The sequence below is a fragment of the Macrobrachium rosenbergii genome, chromosome 11 (genome assembly GCF_040412425.1).
Source record: "Macrobrachium rosenbergii isolate ZJJX-2024 chromosome 11, ASM4041242v1, whole genome shotgun sequence".
NCBI lineage: Eukaryota > Metazoa > Arthropoda > Malacostraca > Decapoda > Palaemonidae > Macrobrachium > Macrobrachium rosenbergii.
In genome coordinates, this window is record NC_089751.1 from 19,109,480 (window position 1) to 19,129,321 (window position 19,842).

The 19,842-nt window shown below is 34.2% G+C and overlaps 1 long non-coding RNA gene across 1 annotated transcript in view; it reads left to right on the forward strand.

Moving 5' to 3' along the window:
* The window catches only part of LOC136843217 (uncharacterized), a 316,585-nt gene that overhangs the window by 133,941 nt on the left and 162,802 nt on the right, over positions 1–19,842 (forward strand). The window contains exon 3 of the long non-coding RNA XR_010854484.1: positions 13,277–13,376. This is a non-coding gene — a long non-coding RNA (uncharacterized lncRNA). The remainder of the gene's footprint in view (positions 1–13,276; positions 13,377–19,842) is intronic.

The following is a 19,842-nucleotide window of genomic DNA, read 5'->3' on the forward strand; positions in this document are numbered from 1 at the left end:
GTCCTGGAGGTTTTTCTAGATATGACAGGAGAATTCCACATGATGCAAGTTCTAGATACACAAAGGAACAGCAGAATTTTCACAAGATAAGTTCTGAAAACAGACACAGGATAATGACTAATCAGGTCGTAGAGTCACTAGAACCTAGGCCGATTGTACGTGGATTCTCTAATGGCAATGAAATTCATATTTTCATTGATTCTGGTAGCTCAGTTAACTTAGTAAATGCTGACCTTTTTCACTCGAGGTTTCCAGAGTGCAAATTAGTCCCTTCTAGTGAGACAGTGTGTGATGTACAAGCGAGGAAACTGAATATTTTAGGTTCGTCATTTCTTACGCTTTGTATCGGTGGAAAGACAATAGTAGAATCATTTTTGGTCATAGAAGGATTAGCCTTAGGTGAAATGGTTTTGCTAGGACACCCTTCTTGCATGCGACATAACATCAACATTCTTACGGGAGTTCAGGGGATTACAATAGGTGAGTCAGGTTGTTTTGTTCCATATATACACAGGAAAAAACTTGTGAGAAACTTAAGACACAGTCTGAGACATGTGTAACACATTCATTAGAGAGTGAAGATATTCCGCAAAGATCTTTCAAAGGATTTTGTTGGAAGATATTGAATTGCAACCGCGAGTTCCTACATTAGTTAAAGTGTCGCTGAAAGAGAAGAATTTTCCTTCTCAAGTGTGCGTTGTTGAGGGAACCGAGAAATTCAAAGACGTTGTGAGTACGGTGTCAGTGAATGAAATTTCAGTCGCAGGCGTGACTTCAGTAGAATTAGTTAGCTATCAAGACTCAGTGAAAAAATATCATAAGGGTACTTATGTAATTGATTTTGAAGAGTTTAAGGAAGAGCATAAATTAGTGAGTTTTTGTGGAGACGGGAATATGTTTCCTAACGAGGAGCAACAGTTCCGAAGTCAAGTTCTACATGAACACTTGGCTAAAGTTGATTATCCTGAATATTCAGATAAAGTAGAGAAAGTGTTGAAAGAATATCTAGATATCATTGCTTTGAAGGGAGATAAATTAGGAGTTACAGATGTTTTAGAACATTCAATCCGCCTAGAAAAGGGTACAAATCCCATATATATTCCAGCATATCGAATTCCTTTTAAGATCAGAGAAGAAGTAGAAAAAGAAGTTCAGAGGTGGGAGTCGGAAGGCATTATCAGACCGTCCAATTCTCCGTTTAATTTTCCTTTGCTTGCAGTTCCTAAGAAAGACGGTAGTATCAGAGTTTGTGTAGATTTTCGTAAATTGAATGAAAAAACATGCCCAGATAGATATCCTGTAGCTTGTTTGCCTGATTTGTTTGTTGAGATCGGTGGCAAGAATATATATTCATCTATAGATCTTATGCAAGGGTTTTTACAAGTTCCCCTTTGTGAGAGTAGCCGTAAATATACAGCATTTTCGGTACCAAAGGGACATTACGAGTTTAATAGGATGCCTTTTGGATTACAAGGGTCCCCAATAACATTTACTAGACTGGTTAACACAGTACTTCATGGCTTGTTAGGAAAGTCGGTGTTTGTGTACATGGATGACATTCTCATATGCACAGATACAATTGAAGAACATCTAAAGGTGTTAAAAGAAGTCCTTAAGCGATTACGGTTCGCTGGGTTAAAGGTCAAATTGGCCAAATGTGAGTTTCTGAAGAGAAAAATTGTCTATTTAGGACATGTTATCTCTAAAGAGGAGTTAGAGTGAATGATGAGAAAGTTAAAGCCATTGTGAATTTTCCAGTTCCCAAAACCAGGAAACAGATTCGTTCGTTCCTAGGTATGTCGGGTTTCTTTCGCCGTTTTGTGCGGAATTTTTCTACAATAGCGTCGCCATTGACAGATTTGTTACGAGAAGACGTTAAGTTTGTTTGGGGTGATAGTCAACAATTAGCTTTTGAGAAGCTTAAGAACGCTTTGGTGAACCCACCAGTTTTGAAGTTTCAGATTTTAGTCAACCGTTCACCTTAGTGACTGACGCGAGTCAGGAAGGTATAGGTGCGTGTTTGATGCAGAAATTTGAGGGGAAATTACACCCAATTGCTTTTATAGCAGAAAGTTCAAAACGCGTGGTAGTAACGAAAGGCTGATGTCAGTTGTGGACAAGGAGGCTTTCGCAGTCGTCTCTAGCCTTGTTCATTTTAAGATGTTGTTGTTGGGAAATAAAGTTGAGATTTTTACAGATCATCAACCGTTGTTAGAGCTTTTAATAAGCCAAATTTGTCGCCCAAGAGAGCACGTTGGTTCCTAACATTGAGAGATTTTGATGCAAACCTCAAATACATTGAAGGTAAGCATAATGTAGTTGCAGATGCATTGAGCAGATATTTTCCGGTCGAGGATGAGGAAATACACACCGAATCCTGTGTGGGTGAAGAGAGTAAATATTTGGTGTCTAATGTCTCTGATATTAGTAGTTCTGAGAGATCGCATGTAGAGGACATACACGTTCCTACAGTGCATACTTCGGGGAGAAATAGTGAGTCGGCAGTCTCGGGAGAGATTGTTATTCGTGATAGTGAGAGTAACGCAGTGTGTTATATTACGGGTGAAAATGTCACTTGGGACATAGGCTTGCTGGAACAAAAGCAAGATGAAGATAAATTGTTGTCAGATGCTAAGGCATTTCTTAAGGAGTTTCACCGAAGAAAGGGTATAAGTTGCCTTTTTCTGGTCTAGAGTTGGAGAATAATTTATTGGTGAGAAAAGTTAAGTATAACTTGCGAAGTACTCGAAGCATGGGTGAGATTACACAAATCATCGTGCCAGAGAGTCTAGTACCACAAGTTCTAGACATTGTACATTGTAAATTTGGTTCTCCTCATTTGGGTGTAGACAAGACGTATGAAAACGTCAGGTCAAAGTTCTTTTGGAAAAATATGTTTTCCGCAGTAGAAGCCTTTGTGAAGAAGTGCGCTATTTGCAATGCGAATAAGCCAGCGACGACAGTGTCGTGTCGTTTGGGTTCATATCCCATACCACATAGGCCGTTTCAGAGAGTGCATATGGATATTCTGGGTAACTTCTCAGAGTCCGCTTATGGTTATAGACATTTATTAGTAGTTGTTGATGAGTTGACTCGCTTTGTCGAGATTTTCCCACTGAAATACAAATCAGCTGAGGAAGTTGCTATAGCGTTCTTTAAGGGGATAATTTGTCGATATGGTGTTCCAGAATGTCTGATCACAGACAATGGTAGGGAGTTTATTAATAAGACTTTAGACGGTCTTGCTAATTTGTTGGGGATAAAGAAAGTATCTATAATCCCGTATAGACCTGAAGCGAATGGGTTGTGTGAGAGGGCGAATCGGAAAGTAATCGAAGCTTTGCGCATGACGGTGGGAGGTTCCGATACACATTGGGACAGATCTTTGGATGAAGTGCGATATAGTATCAATACTATGATGAATGACACAATTAAGATATCTCCAGCAGAAGCTTTGTATGGATACAAGTTGAAAGGACCTTTGATTTGTTACCAGAGCGAGTTCAGGGTGATGTTACGGTCACTTCATTGATAAATACAGCGAGAAAAGATTTGCACGTATCAGTAAAGAACTTGAACTTAGTTCGCGTGCAATGGTAGAGAAAAGTAACGCGAAATCGAGGGGAGTAGCTTTTTCGATGGGTGATAGAGTGTTTGTTAAAGTGAATGTTCGGAATGATCTGAATTATAAGTTAAGTCCGAAGTTCCACGGACCTTTTGAGATTGTAGAGATCAAAAGAGGGAATAGATTTGTAGTTAAAGATGTAAATACTGGAGTGACGAAATTGACCCATATTTCGAAGTTAAAGAAAGTTGGGATGTAATGGAACGTTTGTATATAGTTAGAGGGATAGATGGGTTAATGTTTGTATATATATGATATTTTTTTTATTTTTTTTTGTCTCTTGTTCATTTTGGATGTTGAAGTTCTTAGTCATTTGTTTTCGGATGATTTTAGGAATTGAGACATGGGCTAATTTCATACGAGATTTGACCCGTGTGTTAGTGTGTTATTGTGTTATGATGTTTCATCATCTGACGCAATGTGTGTGTTGTTTAGGATATTTTTTTTTGGGAGATACTTAGTATATCGGACCGAACAAGTCTGATCTTTTCTTTCGGGTTGGGAGATCGTATTTGAGTATTTGGATTTTTTTTCAGTTTCTTTTTTTTTTAAATAAAGGGAGCTGTATTGTGAGTAGTTATAGTTGTTGAGATCATGGGAGCGATTGCCATTACGTCAATTGCTGTTTTGTTGAGAGTTAGTCAGGTGTTGCGAAATATTTGCTAACCGTAGAGTAGAACTTTCATGTCTTTTACTGTTTGGATAGATATGATACCTTTTAGTGTTTGGATAGAATTTTTTTATGAGTGAGTTCCGTAGAGTTGTTGTGTTTAGTGGTGAGTTGACTGTGATTATTCTGAGATACAAACTTGGAATTAGTTCACATTGTGAGTGTTTGATTTTTGCATTAGTAGTTTTGTTTGGTTCAGTAACATGAAACCTTTTTGTTATTAGACCTTTTTCGAGTGTTTTTTTGGGAGACTCAGTAGTGACATGGGATAGATTAGAAACCATGTTCATTTTGGGAGATCAGTATCAAGGTTCGGGAGTTGATTGTAAGACGAGTTGTGCTTTAGTTAGAGAGAGGTGTGTGTGTGACAGTAGTATTTTCCAGTTGCGAGTTGTGTCTGTGGGTGGTTGTGAATTATCATTAGTTCATAGACAGACTCCGACAGAATGTGACTTTAGACAGTTCCTGCGAGATTACCACATTGAGTCCACCAGTACTCTTCCTGCTGTGTTTTTGCAAGGAATGCAGTTACAATGATGTGCCAGAGCAACAAGTCGACGACATTCGTTCATCGAGGGTCCGAAGCAGCTTCGATTCATCCTGCAGAATCCTGTCTACGGAATTTCTCGTACTTAGCCGTGCTGTATTCAACAGTTCCGAGAAGATAATTATGCGTCATACGCATAACGAGCATTTGCAGTGGAGGTACCTACAACCAAGGTGCCAATGACGGTTCCACCGTTGGAAGACATTGACGATTCCGTGATGTTCCAGTATCAGGAATATATTATGCCGACAATTTTAATTGTCTTAATAGCTATTTTACTGATAATTCTTGTTGTGGGGTAGTAAAGCTTATTCGTGTTTGTAAGATTACATGTAAAGGCTCTAAGAACTCAACCCCAGTGACTTTGGAAGTGCGTCATGAGAGCAGTCCTTAAAGCTGCAGTGCAGTAGACGTTGCTAATTGAGCATAGCTCTATCTGTTATGTTTTATACATATGCTTTTGTTTTAGTTTGCCGTTAAGAGAGCGAGACGCTCTTATGTGGTGGCCGAGCTCTATTTCAGAAAATATGGCTGCTACAAGTTTTAAAGGACACATATATGCATTTCATAGCTTCAATGCTTTAAGATGTGATGAAAGAATTTATGGAGTCAGATGGAAGTAGGTCGAGAGACTCGAGGTAAAAATCTTTGTATTCAGCAAATAGTTTGATTCCTCAGCAATATTGCCAGTCAGGTGATCTTCCGAAGTGTTATGTATATTCGTGAGTACGTGCGTTAATTTGATCTAGATTGTGCCAAAATCTGCCCTAAAAGTGAGTTTGATCGTTCATTAACGTGATAGAACTGCAGTTGTCTAGACGTAGCTTTGGAGAGGATCCAGGCTTTGAACGGCAGATAAGGTAGACTTTGAAATCTCTGTTTTTATGGGGGAGGAAATTGAACTTGTGATTTTTACCATGATTTTCTAATCATTATGAACTTTTGAACTGGTGTGGAGATTTAATATGAATATTCATACCTCTTTTATATTATTGTTTTGTCATGTTACGTTTGCCATATCTTGGCTATGCATTTTACACTTTCCATTATTGTGTTTTGCATTTCATATATTTTTGGGAGTTTTCTATCATGTTTGATTCTTCCGACAGATGTCTGTGGACAGATGTCGGTGGACAGTGTGGACTGTTTCGAATAACATGTGGTAGACTGGTTTTGACATGACTAATTATTGATTTGGGGAGTATGTGTGAGTTTGGATATTTTCAGGCTATTAGCCATAGTGAGACTTCTTTAATCAGAAGTGTTTTACAGTTCAGAGTTTAGTTATCTAACTCGATAATTCATTTATTATGCATTTTAATCTTTGCTTTGTTTTGTTCATTTCTTGTTGGGTTATTTGAATAATAAACCTATTTTTGTAGAAACTATTGCGTTTCTTTAAATGGTCCATTTAATTGATTTGGTGAGAATGAGTGCGATTCGGGTGGGTGAACTTCGGAAAACGATGAGAGAGAGAGAGAGAGAGAGGCGATACACAGAGAGAGAGAGAGAGAGGTGATACACGGTGAGAGAGAGAGAGAGAGAGAGAGAGAGAGAGAGAGAGAGAGAGAGAGAGAGAGAGAAAGAGGAGAAAAAATAGATGGGTGTTGCCGTGAGCGAACGTTCATACGCCTCCGTTTCATGATTAAAGATCGTTGGAGCACGTTACGTACACCTTCAAAAGGGTGTTAATTCTGTCCTCGTTACACATATACGTATATACATATATATATATATATATACACATATATACATATACATGTATATATATATTTATATATATACATATACATGTATACAGTATACATTTACGTATATACATATATATACATATACATACATACATATATATATGTGTGTGTGTGTACATATACATATATATATATATATGTACATATACTTATATATAGATACATATATATATGTATATATATGTATATGTGTGTATGTGTGTAATAAACTTTGAAGCAAAACATCAGCGTAAATGATGGAAGAACACATACATTTTGTATAAATGGTACTCATAAACTTTGTGTAAGCATATTAATTGACCAGTGCCTTTGGGAATTAATTTCTATTTATTGCTTGGTAAAAAAAAAATGAAACAATTATAAACGTAGATATATTTCAAAAACAAATGAAAGTGTTAAACAAATTAGGTGTTGACTTTATGCCATACCAAACTTTGTGGATGAGGGGATGAAACAGTTTATTGGGAGTGAACAGTAGTAAAGCTCGTTAACAATTTTGTGGGTAAATAAGCCACAATTTTGCTTGAATTATTGTTTCCGCAATTATGTTTTCTTTGCTGAAAACATTTCTCATTTCTTTAGGGAAATAAACCATGACTAAATTTCAGTAATGGAATTGCAAAATGTCTAATGTCAAGAAGATCTTTTATTGATTACATTACTTTTATAGTTGCATTTTCTTTGTCTTTTGTTTAAGATTGTATTTCGACACCTACAACTTCTCCTTTATTTACAAGGATTTGACTTCCTCGAGACGAAAATTGGCTTTTCTAAGAGAAGGCGGTAATTAAGCTTTGCATCATGTTGCAATGGTGTATCCTTGAAAGTTTGCATGTTTATATGTTATTGAACACGGATTTTAATTTGTTACGCAATTTTGGTCTTTGGTCTTTCAGGAGTGATTTTTTAATCAGACAATTAATTTTTATCGCAAAACTCTGATCTGTTGTCAAAGGGTTTTTCTGCTCTTGCAGATTATCTATTGCTGCTTTATGAAAAGAAAGATTGAAGAAATTGTTGCGCGGTATGTGTAGAAAAAAAAGTGTATCACGGGACAATATTGAGGAAGGGGAAGATCTTATCTCTCCCCAGGATGTGATTTATTTGTCCCTCAGGAGCTAAATTACTTCATCCATCAAACTACTCATCACTTAGCCCTTCTCGAACGTAGGATAGGTAGACAGATAGCCTGGAATGAAAGCTTATCGTTATTCATACATGCAACTTGTATCATACGTTTGCCATTATTTTGCGTCTCTTCCTACGCACCTTCTTCTACTTTATGATAACGATTGCAATGATAATCGTCGCCGTCACCATCATCATAATCTTCTTGGTTGAAAAATGTGTAGCAGCTTAGTTGCCAGACCTCTGTGATTAAGAAGGAATTTATCCATGGCATGGGTCTTACGTATGTGATTAGAAAATGAACGTACGGTGTGGGGGGTTAAAATTAAATGACTTGTAAATATATTGCATGTGTTCAGAAAATAAGAATCATTCTCTCAGGTTAGAAAATAATTATATTCGTGTCAGTATTTTTGATCTGCACAAGAAAAATATATGAACGTAACTACAGGTTTATTTCTTTGACGGTTAGTGAAGATCCATGATAAAACTAAATCTCAAAATCCACATCATTGAGATGAGACCGAGTTCATTTTTATTTCGCGATGCTTTGTATAGATGGTGTGTCAAGTGTTTGGATGGACGACCACGACTACCTAGCTTTGATGATATGTGATCTCTTGACTTTACAGGGAGACACTTATGGCAAATAACTCTCTCCTTTGATACCATTCGGTTATAGCTTGAGGTATAGCACCTCGAAACCCCCACCCCCCATTGAACAAAGCACATACCTTAGATACCAGTGTGGAACTGAGATGCAAGCAGCAAAATTCCTTGGCCATTTGTCCAATTGGGTCACTTCCTGATAAAAGAATCTTATAGCAGCTTGAACACTCAACATGACCTGGTTATTTATCAAAGAGCCCTTTTTAACTTTTTTAAACTAATAATCGGCCCTTTATTTTAGAAAAATTATTGTATTATCCCTTTAAAACTTTTTTGGTGTCTTCCAGCGCTAGAGATCATGTTCTTACTATTTTTACAGTGGTAAAGCACCTAAGAACTTTCATCTATACCTTCAAAATGCATTATAATTAATCAAAATTAAGCACGTTTTTTATTAATTTTTTATATACTACCCAATCCGATCAGTAATGACATCGTTTTCTTATCATCATTATCCAAGTGTATTTGTGAGCTCTCCACCAACACGTAGACATTTCATCTTTCATGTTATTTTCATACCTTCTCCGTAAACAAGTAAATGAAAAGAGTACAGAGATGGGTAGTGAAACTCTCTGCTACTGACAAAGAAACCACATCCTTTCTCTTAATGAATTTGGGAAGTTGAGCTGATTATCTGTTTTGGTCAAGACGTGCAAACATCTTCATGAAATAAGCATAAGAATCCTTGTTCTTACTCTCTTAACACCGCTTTTAGGCTGCCAGAAATCCACCTGTCTATGCTGCTGAAAGTCACTTCGTTATATCGGTGATATTACTCGTGTCGTCAGAGTTATTACGGGATGGGTTTCGTCTCGGTGCACATAAATAGTTCAGTGTTTATGGGACGTAATTTTACAGTACTATAATTCCTCGTATAAGGATTGTTTAGTTGCTTATAGTCTTTATAATTATACGAGTTTGCGGTTTTAGAGGACGGGTTTTAAAACAAAAATAGCTTCACGTGTGTATATATATATATATATATATATATATATATATATATATATATATATATATATATATATATATATATATATATATATATATATATATATATATATATATATATATATATATATATATATATATATATATATATATACATACACATATATAGATATATATTAGTTAATGAGGTCTTGTTTGTTATTAACGTATATAATTGACAGTTTTTATTTAGTTTGTTTTAATATCCATAAGGATTGCTTTGAAGTATCCGACTTCACTCGTGGGAATTCATCTCACGATTTACATTAAACTTCAATTCAGGTTGATTTAGTAGTGATATTATATATAATACTTATAATCATGAATTAAACAAATACGAAAAATGAATATCTGCGGTAAGGAGCTACTTTGATGCAAGCAACTTTAGTTGATGTAGGTCCAACTCAAAATGGACAAAAGGAATTATCATAGTTAATGCTATAGAAGGCTGCGATATTTTTTCAGCGGAGATGCTGATGGCAATTCGTAAGAAATTTTCAGTAATATTACAAGTTGGCATGAATAAATCCATAATTATTATTAAACCTTTCCTTAAGAGTTCATTTCCAGTTGACGTAAAACAAAAAAGACAATTTTCTGATATATAGTAGCGTGGCTGTAATGTTTTATCCTCCTGATAGGAACTGTATATCCACCAAGCTTGCACTCCGGTAAACAAGCTGCTAAGTCGAGGCAGCTGGCATCTCGTGGGAAATCAGGCATTCGGATTAAGACTGTCTTAAGAACTTCGTCTCCTGTCTCGCACCTGGGAATACAAGAGACGGTTTTTGCAGGGGATTAATATCCCTGCCATCACATGGTTTTCCTGTTCCTTTCCTTTAGAAAGACTTTAAGAAATTCGTTTAGATTTTGATCATCGCTGTCTTATGACGATGTTCGAGAAGAGGAGGAAAATGCAATAATATAAAACTCCTGCTATTGAGTGATCATAAGATGGTGCATGTCGGTATAGCAATACAGGTCGTACTAAAACTTATTTATAATCTTATTTTCAAATGTAATATACTTCATCCTTAATCTTATTCAGCCCGTCCATTGTTTGACTTGCCTTTTATGGTATTTCATTAAGTTCTTACTCAAGAGGACCTGCTTTGAAATATTTGAAAAATAAATCCATTTTCTGTGAAATCTAAGTCTGATATATATATATATATATATATATATATATATATATATATATATATATATATATATATATATATATATATATATATATATATGTGTGTGTGTGTGTGTGTGTGTGTGTGTGTGTGTGTATAATTATATATATATATATATATATATATATATATATATATATATATATATATATATATACACATATAAATATATACAGGTATATGGCAAGAATTCGTAATGGATCACAGGGACATCATTGAGCGTTTGTGGTTAATGAAACGTAAGTGGAAGATATAAAGAAAATAAGGAAGGGAATGAGGAGATAAAGGGTTTATTAAAAGGAAGGGAGATTCGCGGAGGCGCATTCATATGAGAATGTACAATAGATATGGGAATCCACAAGTGGGCAATAAAACGAATTTTAAAAAGCTGAATGGAGAGAATGTGTGCAAGAACGTTTGTGAGATTAACAAATTACGATGAGTTAAGAACAGGGAAAATAAAAACACACATATTAAGATCAAATAAATATTATGTTAATACAGCGATCCTGTTTCAGGTGAATCCAGTCCCAGTTTGACTGAGGGTTTTGAAGATCTGTTCGATGTAGAAGATAACAGACGGGCTGAGATGAATATTATAAGAGTGGAAAGGATTGATGTAATTATGAAAATAATTGTTTAGTGGTGCATAAGATAATAAATAACATAAAGGTGTAGGTTAAAAGTTGAAGAAACCAAAATCACCGGGGGATGATGGAGTTTCAATTACTCACTAGTCATTTTTTGTAGACTGCGTAAAGTGATTTTAGGTCCTTATTTTTTACGTTGTCTAACAATTATTACATATAAGCTTTTCATTTGTTGTATACCTATTGGTTCACATTAACTCTCGTGTCTCATAGTTTTCATATATAAACTTTCTATTATCTATTATTCATGATATAAAAGGAAATCCATAGGATTTGAAAGGATGGAAAAGTTAAGAAGGAAAACCGAACGTTCGACTGGTAATGGGCAATGCATGTATAGACATGGATTAAGGAGCGTCGATTAAAAGATGTATGTGCCACATCTGAGAGCTGAGGATGTAGTTCATGGATGTTTGAGAATGTTTAGATATTTTGTAAATAAGACGAAGTGTTAGAACACGCCGAAGGTAGAGTGACTGGTTGGTTTAGGACATAAGTGGGTCTAATCTTACGATGTGTCTTGATGCTATGGCTTTTCAATACCTTTTACTGGTGAAGTGATGTAAGAAGTCAAGAGAAAGTGCATTGTTTGCAGGGGTAAAGTGGTCCGATAAAGGTAAGTTGTGAATGGAGTGTAGAATTTTTCATGCGTCAGCTAATAAAGTAGATTTGGAATGGTAACTGCAAACTGTAGAAATTTCCAAATGAATTGAAAAAAAAATGTGCAACATAAGGAAGATGGAAATAAAATTAAGGAAAACTTAATTTTATAAGTGTAAATGACAACAAAGACTTCAGAACAACGCATACTAACATGGATGGTGGAGGAACAGATACATTCATTTGTATGGGTATCTGAAAGTAAATTTTATAGGATAATTGTAGGATGGAAGAAAATAAATGTAACGCGATCGGGAGGCCTATAAAGGTAACAGGATGTCTGCTAAAATTAGGAAAGAGACTTTTAGTGTCGAAATAACTCTACTAGGCTGAAGTTAAGCATTAACACTGAATACAAATGAATGATAATCATAAGCAAAAGCTGTTTAGATGACTTTTTTTTTTTAGCACTTAAGCCATAAGAAAGGTGAAAAGAGGATCAATATGGAAATATTGATAAGTAGGTTATGATAAGGTTAGTGCATTTAAATTGTTTGTTTATGCGAAAGAGTAGAGAACAGTTAGTTGTAGAATCAGTGTAAAAATGAAAAATGTTAAAGCAGGAGACAGAGGAAGACCCAGAAAGTGCTAGATTAATTGAGTGGAAGAGGTTTGAAATAGAAAAGGACTAATTTTTTTTTTCTTTTTGCCAGTACGAAAGAGAATTGTAAGAACAATGTCCCATTGACTTTAAGGCTACATGGATGACCCTTTTTTTGATATTCGAAAGTGAACAGCAAGCTAACCTGTTTCTGAACTACATAAATGTACAAAACGTAATAAGATAAATCACTACGGTTATAGTCACGGTTGAGCTATGGTTATAGTTACCTTTTTAGACGTATTCGTGTCTCGACAACGTAAAGATGTTAATATAACGGTCAACAGGAAACCAACTTTAACCGGTCTAGGGGTGAATTATTTTAGTGCTGGTTATAAGACTTTCAAACTGAATACTTTTAACACTATTTTTTTTAGCTTTTAGGATAACGAGAAGAAGTACATATGAGTTATTTCATAAAGAAGCGTTTTTTTTAAAGAATTTTTTAATGATAATGGTTTAACCGATAAGGTTTTTTTTATACAAATTACGAGTCCTTTTAAACAGAATGTACACACAAACTCCAAAACTATTTGGCCTTAAGAAGATGACATTCTGTTTCAAGGTGCCCATTCTTGAACGGTAAAACACACGAATTTTTTAAGAAAGGCATGTATTAAATTTTTGCAAATATTTTCCGCAAACCACCCATTCAGTGGTCTTCTATAACAAGTACAAAATTAGGAATTTTTGCAATCACAAGGAAAAATTACCACGTTGTCATGAGTCGAGAATCATATACAACTATGTCTGTCCTCAATGTTACCTATTGTATGTTGGCTTATCTATTAAAACTCTGTATTTCAGATTACTTGATCATAAGGGGGCTAGTTGCAGAACTAGTAGACCGTTAAGAAAGCCTTTGTACTCTACCGTAAGGGATCACTGCCAGGACTGTAAAGTTTAGGTAAGTATTGAAGAGTTTAAAGCCATATTTAGAGGTATCTTTGAAAATGAAATTTGATTAGCATACTCGTTACACAAGAAGAATACTAAATCCTGCTTTAAATGCGGACTTGTCCAGGATCCCCTGATATATATATATATATATATATATATATATATATATATATATATATATATATATATATATATATATATATATATATATATATATATCTGCCTGTCATTTTCCTGTGGAATTAGCTTATACAATATATATATATATATATATATATATATATATATATATATATATATATATATATATATATATATATATATATATATATATATATATATATATATATATATATATATATATATATATATATATATATATATATATATATATATATATATATATATATATATACATATACATATATATACACATAATGTATAAACGAATCCCACAGGAAAATGACAGGCAGAAGTTCAGTACCAAGGGCTTTCACGTTTATTAACGCATCATCTAGGCACAAATGAGACACAGATAAAAAGAAATTTGCAGAGTAAACAAAAAGAACAAGAATAACAGATGGTCAGTTGTCAAAGGGTAATAAACAGACAGATAATCCAGGATAATCCGGGAACAAGCGGTCAAAAACTAAAACCACAGACCTAACTACAAGAGATACGGAAGTTTAGCCATACAAAGTCCAAAAACATGCATAAAATTGAATACCAGATGGTTAAATTCACTGTCTTTTCTGGAATGTTCTTAAGGGCTTTACGCGTCTGTACCCCGCAGTTCATTGATGCTGAGATTAAAATTATTTATGGTATTGCTTTGAAACTTAAATAACCAAGGACCTTTGTAGATGTAGCATGGTAAAGAGCCAGGAAAACATTTTATTTAACTGATAACAAACTTCAGTTTAGTAAGCATAATATTCTCAAATTACCGTATGATGAAAGGTTTTTATAAATTCCTAGAATTTTAAAGCTTTTCAACATAAATGTTGTTTTCAGTAATTTTAATGTTAAGAGTTTAGTAATAAAAAATTCTCCTAAAGATGTTTCTGGCTGCATATATGAAATTCCTTGTAAAAAGTGTGATAAAATATATTATGGACTAACTGGAAGATCACTTTCACAACGAATCAAACAACACCAATTCTGTGAGAACTGGCCAAATATCGAATGCATTATTCGTACATAGGATAGATTTAGATCATTCTATTAATTGGAGTGAAGCAAGAAATTTAGTTCCGTGCAACGACACAGTTAAAAGGAATATCATTGAATCTTGTTTTATCAAATCAAATAATGAAAATGTTCTAATTTTAAGTCTTGGTTTGTTTAAACTTGATGCCTTCATAATTAAAAAAGTTGTTAATAAATATAAGCAAAATTAGTATTCAGTTTTATACATGTTTCTGCAATTTTAATGTGTAAGATCCTGTATCCCGTATGGTTGAGTATATGGTTCTATTTGTGACCGCGTGATCCCGGATTTTCCTGGATTACCTTTTTGTTTAGTACCCCTTGGCAATTAACCATCTGGTATTCAATTTTATACGTGTTTTTGGATTTTTGTACGGCTAAACTTCCGTATCTCTTCTAGTTAGGTCTTTGGTTTTAGTTTGTGACCGCTTGATCCCGGATTATCCTGGATTATCTTTCTGTTTATTATCCTTTGAAAATTGACCATCTGGTATTCTTGTTCTTTTTGTTTATTTTGTAACCTTCTTTTCAGCTGTCTCTCAGTTGTGCCCAGAGGATGCGTTAATAAACGTCGTAGCACTTGGTACTGAACTTCTGCCTGTCATTTTCTTGTGGGATTCGCTTATACACTGAAGTCACTTGCGTCTACTGTGATTTTTAAGCATACATAATGTATTTATGTGTATATATACACCTGTATTATATATATATATATATATATATATATATATATATATATATATATATATATATATATATATATAATTTCTGACTCACGTTCTCAGGGATCGAACCCAGGTCTTTCAGGTGGAAGGCAAGGGCGCTATCCATCCTTGCCTTCCACCTGAAAGACCTGGTTTCGATCCTGACGTGAGTCAGGGATTTATTTCTGTTCCACACGTGATTGTGTGTTGGTTATTTCTATATATATATATATATATATATATATATATATATATATATATATATATATATATATATATATATATTATATATATACAGTATGTATATATATATATATATATATATATATATATATATATATATATATATATATATATATATATAAATATATATATACAGTATATATACATACAAACATTTTATATATATATATACATATATACATGTGTGTATGTATATATATATATATATATATATATATATATATATATATATATATATATATATATATATATATATATATACATACATACATATATACACACACACACACACACACACACACACGCAATAAAAACCTTACGAATATGTATCGTTAGAGTATGAAGTTTTCTTCAGCAGAGTAGAGACTTTTATTTTGTATATATGAGATCTTTTAAGTAATAGGCATCACTATTAGGTGATGTACGATAAAAAAAAAATGAATGAATCTTAATTGTTAATATAGAGTAAAATATTTATTAAGATGAAAATTACCGATAAATGTGTTAACAACTCAAGCACCAAATGTGAATTAGCAAACTGGGGCATTGCAAAGCAAGAGAATTGGCCCAGGGCCAGCCGACGAATTTGCCGAGAAGCTAAACGCGAGAGTGCAAATGTTCTCTGGTTGGTTCATTTCCCCAATATCTGAACCAGGAGCTGAGGCAATGAAGAAGCATATCGAGAACAGATATATGTTGTCTTGATTTGACTCCTGTGTTTGAAATAAGAGGCAAAATGTGTCATTATTTTCAAAAAGCTTCTTTTCTTAAAAAGATATGTGCCATGATTAAGAAGAACTGGTTTTAGTTTTCTGTGAAAGAAAACTATTGCGCCCGCTTTGTCTGTCCGTCCGCACTTTTCTGTCCGCCCTCAGACCTTAAAAACTACGGAGGCCAGAGGGCTGCAAATTGGTATGTTGATCATTCACCCTTCAATCATCAAACATACCAAATTGCAGCCCTCTAGCCTCAGTATTTTTTATTTTATTTAGGTTAAATTTAACCATAATCGTGCGTCGGGCAACGCTATAGGACAGGCCACCACCTGGCCGTGGCTGAAAGTTTCATGGACCACGGCGCATACAGCAATATACGCTTTACAGAAAACTCGATTGCGCCGAAAAAACTTCGGCGCATTTTTTACTTGTTTGTTATTGACTTGAACATGTTAAAATCTGATTCAATATCAGTGATCAGCACGGATTCTGAAAAGGCTTCAGTAAGTTATAAATTATTGTATATCGCTCTGAATAGCGTTGTTAAAGCTTAAATGTGATATAAATTTATTGCTCATTTCATAACGGCAATTTAAATGGACATTCGTTTTCTATTTTGGCTACATCAACACTTCCTGAAGCTGACACTCAGGGACAGAGGTAGGGTGATAAAATGCACATCTGAAAGTAAATTATTGAAACTTTAAGCCTTTTAATGGACTCTTCGCAGCCCTCAATATGCCAATAAGCATTCCTTCAAGAAAAGTCTGTGAAGTAAAGATGGAGTAAGAAAGTAAAGGAAGAGGAGGTATAAAGAGGAAAAGATGGATGTAATTTAACAGAGAGGAAATGATCACATATGACTGCGAAATGAATAATAAAGAACAGAACAGTAAATAATGCCTCTGAAAATGGATCTTTTCGAATTTATTTCTCTTACAGCAATATTGCATTTAGCGTTTGTATCAGGCTTCGTATTTGTTTCTCGTTCTTTTCTATATATCATTTTTTCTTACATATTATTAGATATTATTACCTTTCGAATCGTTCAAAGGACATGGCTCCATATAAATGGAAATCAATGCAAAGAAAAAATTAGTATTTTTATTTCAAAACTTCGCGTTGATAATATTATGTAATGTTGAATAATATCATTTTTACGATCAGGAAAGGATGAAATCACCGTCAGCGAAATACAAAAGACTCGGTAAGATAAATCCCCCAATTTCTTTCTGTTTGCAAAGACCATCTTCTGCAATAAAGCAACCTGTTCAATTCCATTTAATCTATTAAGGATAAAGTAAAACGCCCTAAACTAAAAGAAAAAAAAATAAGAGAAAACATAATTAAACCAAGTGGGATGGGGGACGAAATCCCAGCGGATACTTTTCTAATATCGTTGGGTCTGCACCCCTCTGAATTAGCACTGAGGGACCATTTCTCCTCGGCCATTTCGGACATTCAAGATCCGAGGGCTTTTTGCTTCCTTTTGGTTTGCTTTGTCCAATACTTTTTCAGAACTGCGTAGGGAAAAATCCATATTTTTTTCGCAGTTATCTACATTGAACATGCATACTTAGAGTTGTTTTCTAAAAGGATTTACCATCAATGTATAATTGATTATAATGCAAGTGCTCAAGCAATTGAAGAAAGTAATTTATACAAACTAGTCTGTGGAATACACACACATATATACATACATACATACATACATACATAATAAATATGTATATATAGCCTATATGTATATATATATATATATATATATATATATATATATATATATATATATATATATATATATATATATATATATATATATATATAATATGAAAAAAAAATCTCATGAATTACGTAGGTTTGAGGCTTGTATTTTGTATATATGAGATCTTGTAAGTAATAGAAATCAATAACAGGCGCTGTACCATTTGTTTCTGTGCGATTAAAAACGATAGTGAATGGTGGTAGTGAAAGGCTAAAGCATACAGTAAATATTCAAAATGTAAATTACCCAAACATATGTTACCAGCTCAAGCACGAAAAGTGAATTAGCAAACAGGGCCAATCGACGTCTTTGCCGAGAAGTAAAATGGGATAGTGCAAATGTGCTATGGTTGGTTCGTATCACTAATATCTGAACCAGGAGCAGAGGAAATGAAGAACATATCGAGAACAGATATATGTTGGCCTAACTGGACTTCACTGTGTGAAATATGAGACAAAGTGTCTCATATATTTTCAGTATCCATGTTTTCTTGAAAAGGGTAAAGTGCCTTTAGATTAAAAAATGCTGGTTTTTGTTAATAACTTGAAGATGTTAAAATCTAATTTTAATGTCAGAGGTCAGCATGAAATCTGGAAAGGCTTCAGTAAGTTAATATTTAGTATATCTCGCTCTGAACAGCGTTGTTAAAGCTTAGACATAATATTCATTTATTGCTCATTTTTATAGCGGCAGTTTAAACGGACATTCGTTTTCTGTTTCGGCTTCATCATTGCCCCCGTGAGCTGGTAGTCAGGGAAAGAGGGAGTAGGATCAAACAAGCGTTAGAAAGTAAATAATGAACGTTTCAGATATTTTTAATAAAATCTTCACAACCTTCAACATGCCCGATAAGCATTGCTTCCAAAGAAACCTGTACAGTAAGGTGGAGTAGGAAATTAAAGGAAGAGGAGAATAAAGAGGAAAAGATGGAGGCAGTCAAAGGATCCTCTGGTGTGAGTTCCTACCATACTAAAGGATGTAACCAAACGAAGATGAAATGTGAAATGATCATATATATGACAGTGAAATGTAGAACATAAGAAGAAAAGGGTAAATAATGCTATTAAAGACGGGTATTTTCTCATTTATTTCTCTTACAGCATTCTTACATTTGCTGTCAGTATCAGGCTTCCTTTTTATATTTTTTGTTATTTTCCACTCCATTGTTTTTGCATGTTAGTGGATATTATTATTTTCTGATTCGTTCAAAGGACGTTGCCCATATAAATGGAAATTAATGCAAAGAAAAAATTTGGTTTATTCCAAAACTTCGTGGTAATAATATTATGTAATGTTAAACAGTACCATTTTTGCGATCATGAATAGACAAAATCACCGTCAGCGAAATACAAAAAGAACCTAAAGCAGTCAGATAAATCCTCCAGTTTCCCTCTGTTTGCAAGGACCATCCACTGCAATAAAGCAACCTGTTCAATTTCATTTATTCATTAAGGATCAGTTTACAACGTTCGCAACTTAAGAGAGAGAAAGAGGAAAAACATAATTAAACCAAGTCGGACGGGGACGAAATCCCTGAGGACACTTCTAATATCTACGGATCTGCTCCCCTTTGAGGGTCCATTTCTCCTGGGTCGTTTTGGACATTCAAGGTCCTTTGTGGCTTGGTTTGTCTAAAAAAATTTTCTGGGCTGTAAAGGGAAAAATCAATTTTTTTTTTTTTTACAGTGATTTAGACTGTTCATGTACTGTATATGAATATTTGTTTTCTAGAAGAATTTGCCTTCAATCAGTAACTAATTTTAATGCAGGTGGCGAAGCATTTGTAGAAAGTGTGACAATAAATTTTTCCCCCCAAAATTTTTATGCTTCTATAAC